The following is a 6,818-nucleotide window of genomic DNA, read 5'->3' as shown; positions in this document are numbered from 1 at the left end:
GTTTTAAAGCCACCGGGTCCGGCACGCGAACCGCGGTCGACTACGTGGGAGTCCAGCGACATAGCCATTACGCTAACTGCTGGTTCCCCATAAATAAGTTTTAAAAATAATTATTTTGTTTTAACTTTATTATTGTTGGTTTTTTTTTAGAGGTTTGTTGCTATAGGGCGCGTGCGCTCGCCAGAGAGAGACAGAGAGATAGAAAGCGAGAAATCACCCCCCAGGGGGCATGGCCACGCCACACTCCCTTCTCCATTCTCCTCTCAGGACCTTGGGCACGCACGCACACGCGCCCGGATGAGTTCTCAGCCACCGGGTCTGGGATGTGAACTGTGGTCAACTACATGGGAGTCCAGCGACATAGCCATTACGCTAACTGCTGGTCCCTGTTGTTGTGACTGTTATTTTACAGTCTGATCAGAGAAAGAGAGGGAAAATGAGAAAGCAAGCCACCAGGTTTGGGACTTGAACCGCAGTCAACCATATTGGAGCCCAGAGCCTTTAACCACTACACAACTTGCCAGCACCCCCGTAGATAATTCTTTTTTTACATTATTTAATTTATTTACTTATTTATTTTTTAATTTGACAAGAGAGAGGGACAGAGAGAGGGGGGGGATAGCTGCCAGGTCTGGGACCCAAAGCGTGGTCAGTCATGCGGGAGTCAAGTACCCTTAACCACCATACCACCTGCCGGGCCCCCATAAATAATTCTTTAAAATAAAAAAAAGTATACCTCTCGAGACAAGCAGATGGCAAAATGGTTATGTTGCTAGACTCCCATGTAGTCGATCGTGGTTCAAATTTCCAACTCCATGGCTTAAAACTCACACCAGGAGTGTATATGCATGCGTGCCCAAAATGCTGAGAGGAAAATGAAGGAGAAGGGATTGTGGTGTGGCCATCCCCCTTGAGGAAGTAACTTCTCCCTTTCTCTTTCTCTCTCTCTCTCTCTCAAATGAGCACATGTGCCCTATAGCAAAAATGTCTTTAAAAAATACATACCTCTTGGGGCTGGCAGGTGGCATGGTGGTTAAGGGCGCTGGATTCCCACATGGCCGACTGTGGTTCGAGTCCTAGACCTGGCGACTTGCTTTCTCGCTTTCCCTTTCTCTCTCTGTGATCAAATTGAAAAAAATAATAGCAAATGGAATTAAATAAATAAATATTTAAAAACAAATAAATAAATAAATACCTCTTGGGCCAGCAAGTGACATGGTGGTTAAGGTGCTGGACTCACTCCCTCCGTGTGGCCATTAGGAGTTCCAGACCTAGCGGCTTACTTTTTCTCATCAAATTGAAGAATAGTGGAACCAGCAGCATAACGGCTATGTCACTGGACTCCCACGTAGTCGACCGTGGTTTGCGTCCCGGACCCGGTCGCTTAAACTCACGCCGGGCGTGTGTGCGTGCGTGCCCAAGATCCCAAGAGGAGAATGGAGGAGAGGGGATTGCGGCGTGACCATCCCCCCTGGGGGGGTGATTTCTCACTTTCTGTCTCTCTTTGGCGAGCGCACATGCCCTATAGCAAAAACCTCTCCAAAAAAAAAAAAAATTGAAGAATAGTAATAATAAAATTAAAATTTCTTTTTTTAAAAAGAATTATTTATTTCCATTTATTATTATTTTTTAATTTGACCAGAGAGAAAAAGGGAGAAAGCAAGCTGCCAGGCCCAGGACTCGAACTGTGGTTGGTCATGTGGGAATCCTGCACCTTTAACCACCACACCACCTGCTGGCCCCAACCCCTGTCATCTCCACCTGCACAGTATCCATTGGCTGTGGCATTTTTTTCGTTTTAGTATTTGCAGAGGGTGCATGAAAGGAGTGGCGGGAGAGAGCCTTATCCCATGGAGACAGTCGCACCACAATGGCCTCTCTCCTCTCTCAAGGTTCTGGGCTCACACACATGGAATTGGTGTTTTTCAAGCTGCTGGGTCCAGGACTCAAACAGTAGTTAGTCATGAGGTCCGGTTGCCTTAACCTCCATCTGGCCCTGGACCTGACCTTTCTGACAGTTTTTCAAACCTCCATCTCCTGGGATACAGGTACCTAACCTCAAAGACCTCAAAGACCATCCAGATACACACCTTCCAAACAGCTCTGGACAGCTCACCTGGGAGGGGCAGACTGCAGGCCTCTGTGGGCATGCAGGGGGCGCCTTGGAGCAGGTGGAACCCAGTAACATGAGCAATATTGACTCACGGTTTCTTTTAGCTCTGCAAAAGGGTGGTGCCCAAAATGCCAGTTTCTGAGGTGACAAGTAGTGAGTCACTGCTAAAGCCACCGGGATTGAAACTGGGCTGCTAGCCAGTTTCAAGGAAACCTAAGTACGAACTGCATCTCTGTGATTGCAGCCTGAGGCCTATGACGTGGGTGGCCGGAGGACAGCCTCCTGGGAGGGAAGGGTCCCTTCAAGAGAAGCACTGAGCTCCAAGCAGGGAGAAGCAAGTCCTGCAGCTCCTTCCAATGTGCCCAGATGGACACGCTGCCACTCCTCACCAGGTGTGGGGGCGGGCAGGGTGAAGCGCCCGACTCGGGGTCCGTGTGGCACCTCTGCAGCCAAGGGCTTTCTGTATCTGCTCAAACGGGCCCTCGACTCTGGCTACATTTAATGTCTTTGATATTTTTTCCTCCATCTACTTCTCGTTTAGTGTTATTAACAATATTTTTGGTATCTTTTTTTAAAATTTGCTATATAGTGCATGGGCTTGCCAGAGAAAAGTGAGAAAACATCCCCCAGGGGACGGCCACTCCATGATCCCTTCTCCACTTTCTTCTAAGGATTTGGGCATGCATGCATCTGCACCCAGTATGTCTTTGATATTTTTTCCTCCATCTACTTCTCGTTTAGTGTTATTAACAATATTTTTGGTATCTTTTTTTAAAATTTGCTATATAGTGCATGGGCTTGCCAGAGAAAAGTGAGAAAACATCCCCCAGGGGACGGCCACTCCATGATCCCTTCTCCACTTTCTTCTAAGGATTTGGGCATGCATGCATCTGCACCCTGTAGGTCTCGGGGGAGGGAAAAGAAACATGGCGGAAACATCCCCGCCAGCAGGAACTTTCCTGTTGTCCGCATCTGGCCCGCCATCACCAATGGACTTTCCTGCCCTTCCGCATTTGGCGCGCCCCCCAAAGCTGAGCAGAAACAGCGACCTTCATTGGCCAGACAAGGACCCGTGGTGACCACCTATTGGACAATGGCCCTTTAAGAACGAGCAGCACCCACCCTGGGCGTGACTCCCTCGGACCTCACCCAAGCAGAATCAATGATGTTGGTTTTGTTAAGCCCCAAAGCCTGACTCTGGTATTTTCACCTTTGCCGTGACTTGGCCACTGCTCCCAAACCAAACCTAACACAGCCCATGTTTTTTCAAGTCCAAAACTCGAACCATGCAGGTTTGCAACCACCACACCAACTGGCCATCCTTTTCAGTATCCCTTTTTAATTTTTTAAAGAATTTTTTGGGACCAGCAGTTAGCGTAATGGCTATGTCGCTGGACTCCCACGTAGTGCACCGCGGTTCGCGTCCCGGACCCGGTGTCTTAAAACTCACGCCAGGCGCGTGTGCGTGCGTGCCCAAGATCCCGAGAGGAGAATGGAGAAGAAGGGATTGCAGCGTGACCATCCCCTCTGGGGGGTGATTTCTCGCTTTCTGTCTCTCTGTCTGTCTGGCGAGCACACGCGCCCTATAGCGAAAAATCTCTCCAAAAAATTTTTCAATGAATTATTTATTTAACTTTGTTATTATTATTATTTTCCAGTTTGATCAGAGAGAGACAGAGAGAGAGAGAGGAAGTGAGAAAGCAAACCACCAGGTCCAAGACTCGAACTATGGTCGGTCATGTGGGAGTCCAGCGCCTTTCACCACTGTGCCACTTGCCAGCCCCTATTTTTTAAAGAATTTTGAAATTTAACTTATTTGGGACCAGCAGTTGGTGTAATGGCTCTGTAGCTGGACTCCCATGTAGTCGACTGTGGTTCAAATCCTGGACCTGGCGGCTTAAACTCACGCCAGGTGCATGTGTGTGTGTACCCAAGATTCTGAGAGGAAAATGGAGAAGGGATTGCAGCGTGGCCATCCCCCAGGGGGGTGATTTCTCCCTTTCTGTCTCTGTCTCTTTCTGGCGAGTGCATGCACCTTATAGCAAAAAACTCTCCAAAACTTTTTGTTAAAACTTATTTAATTTGACCAGAGAGGGAGAGAGAGAAAAAACAAGCTGCCAGGTCCAGGATTTGAATCGTGATTGACCATGTGGGAGTCCAGTGCCCTTAACCACCATGCGACCTGTCTGCCCCTTTAAGAATTATTTTATTTAGGGACCAGCAGTTAGCGTAATGGCTATGTCGCTGAACTCCCATGTAGTCGACTGAGGTTCCAGTGCTGGACCTGGTGGCTTAAACTCACGCCAGGCGTGTGTGCGTGCGTGCCCAAGATCCCGAGAGGAGAATGGAGAAAGGATTACAGTGTGGCCATCCCCCCTGGGGGGTGATTTCTCACTTTCTGTCTCTCCGTCTCTGTCTTTCCGGCGAGCGCACATGCCCTATAGCAAAAACCTCTCCCTGCCCCCCCAAAAAAGAATTATTTAAGGACCAGCAGTTATCGTAATGGCCATGTCGCTGAACTCCCACGTAGTCAACCATGGTTCAAGTCCTGGACCCGGTGGCTTAAACACACACTGGGCGTGTGTGTGTGTGTGTGTGTGTGTGTGTGTGCCCAAGATCCAGAGACAAGAATGCAGAAGGGACTGCAGCGTGGCCATCTCCCAAGGGGGGTGGTTTCTTGATTTCTGTCTCTGCCTTTCTGGCGAGCACATGCACCCTATAAGAAAAACCTCTCCACCCCCCAAATAAAAAGAACTATTTTATTTAACATTATTTATTTATTTGCTTGTTTTAATTTGCCCAGTGAGAGACAGACTGAGAGAGAAAGAGAGAAGCAAGCCGCCAGGTTTGGGGCTTCAGCTGCGGTTGGCCACGTGGGAGTCCTGCGTTCTTGACCATCACGCCACCTGCCGGCCCCATGAGGTATCATTTTTAAGCTGGTCTTAATCTTTGGAATAAAGTAAAAGAAACAAAGGAAACACCTCACACCAGAATAGTATGGTTTGGTATTTTAAAATTCTAAAATACTTTAATAATGAATGTTGATAGAAAGACTGATATACAATGCAAGTATTTTACAGGGAGATTCTGCACCCCAAGGAGGGTCTGAAGTACAATATGCCAGATTTATTTCTTTTTACATCATGATTGTGAGTGTCTGTAATTACCACCTTACAGGAAAGGGAACACGAAACCCGTTTTTATATACATCAAACAGAACACCTGAAAAGACATGACCCCCAGTGTCCTGTTTCAGAGGAACAAAGGTGAGATGAAAGATAAGCCATATTCCTCGGGGGTAGTCAAGGCAGCTCAGGAAATCGAAGCCCCCGGAGCTTGGCACAGTAGGGAGGCAGAGAGAAGGGCTGGGGAGGTCCCAACCAGAGTGCTGGCGCAGGCCACGTCGGCCAAGCAGAACAGTGGAGGTGGAGGTAGCAGTTACCCGTGGCCACCTGACACCAGGCCTCTAACAGTGAGATCACACAGTTTCCCGGTCCCCCCTGTGCATGGGTGTCGGGATTCAGCTTTACTTCCATGGTCACAAGACGGGACAGCACTGGGGCGTCGGGGGTGAGGGGGGTAAAGTGAGAAGCCGCCCTCCCACTCGGTGGTGGCCACCGGCGGTCCCTTCTCCGCTCCCTCTCAGGAGGTGTTGGGCATGCACACATGCCAGGCGCATTCCTCAAACTGCCAGGTCCGGGACTCGAACTGCACAGAGGGCCATGTGAGTCCAGCTGCCTTGACTACCACACCACCTGCTGGCCTAATGCTGCCTTTTAAGGTCACTTGAGTGTTTTTGTTTTGACCTGATACTCTGATTCTTCAACAAGTCTTACAAGGACAGGAAGAGAAGCACCTGCTGACAAACTGTACAGACACAGCAGGGTCACAGCAGGTCCCTAGTACCCGAGTGGAGTCCAAAGCCGCGTCCGGCAGCCAGCCAGAAACTGCCTTCCACTGCCTGGGGCAGAGGGTCAGGAGACTGTGGTCTTCCATCAAGTCCAAGAGCAGCAACTCCACGTTCAGGGTCATACTCACTTGTGTTGGATTTCCAACACAAGGGGACAGCTGAGCCATTGCCCGGTGACTGCACGGCTACAGCATGGCAGAGGAACCAGCGAGGTGGGGCCTCCGTGGGGCAGCAGGAGAGTCCACACTGGCGTGAAGAGCGAGCAGCTGGCGAAGGCACTGAGGAGAGGAGGCACTGCAGTCTGCCCCGCGCCTCTCAGGAGACTCCTGTTCCCGTTCTGCTTCCGCCTGCCTCGGGACGTGCTATGATTCTGCCTGGAGGTGTGGAGCGGGGTGGGGCGCCCCGGCTCCCCGGAGTGGCCGCAGCTCTGTCCTTCACAGGACCGCCTACTGGCCCGGGCAGTGAGTGCTGGTCAGTGCGAGCACGGGCGCTGTGAGACTGAAGCCACAGGCCAGGTCCCAGCCAGTTGGTAGTAAGGCTTTTTAATTGCATGTAGAAAACAGAATGCTTTTGTAACCGACTCGGCTCCCGGCTGCAGCTCGGCCTCTTCAGAGACAGGACATGCCTCCGCTGCCTCTGCTTTGTCAACATCACCTTTTAATAGTCACTGGGGTGACCCGTGGCTATAGGAGGGACAGGTGCATTCCGGCCTCCTCAGGCTGTGCCTGTGGAGGTTCATTGCTGGTGTGGAGGTTCAGTGCAGTGGTTGGCGGACATGCCAGGGTGGGGCGGAGG

This window comes from Tupaia chinensis, unplaced genomic scaffold (assembly GCF_000334495.1).
Source record: "Tupaia chinensis unplaced genomic scaffold, TupChi_1.0 Scaffold143646_1, whole genome shotgun sequence".
Taxonomy (NCBI): Eukaryota; Metazoa; Chordata; class Mammalia; order Scandentia; family Tupaiidae; genus Tupaia; species Tupaia belangeri.
This window is presented reverse-complemented; position numbering follows the sequence as displayed.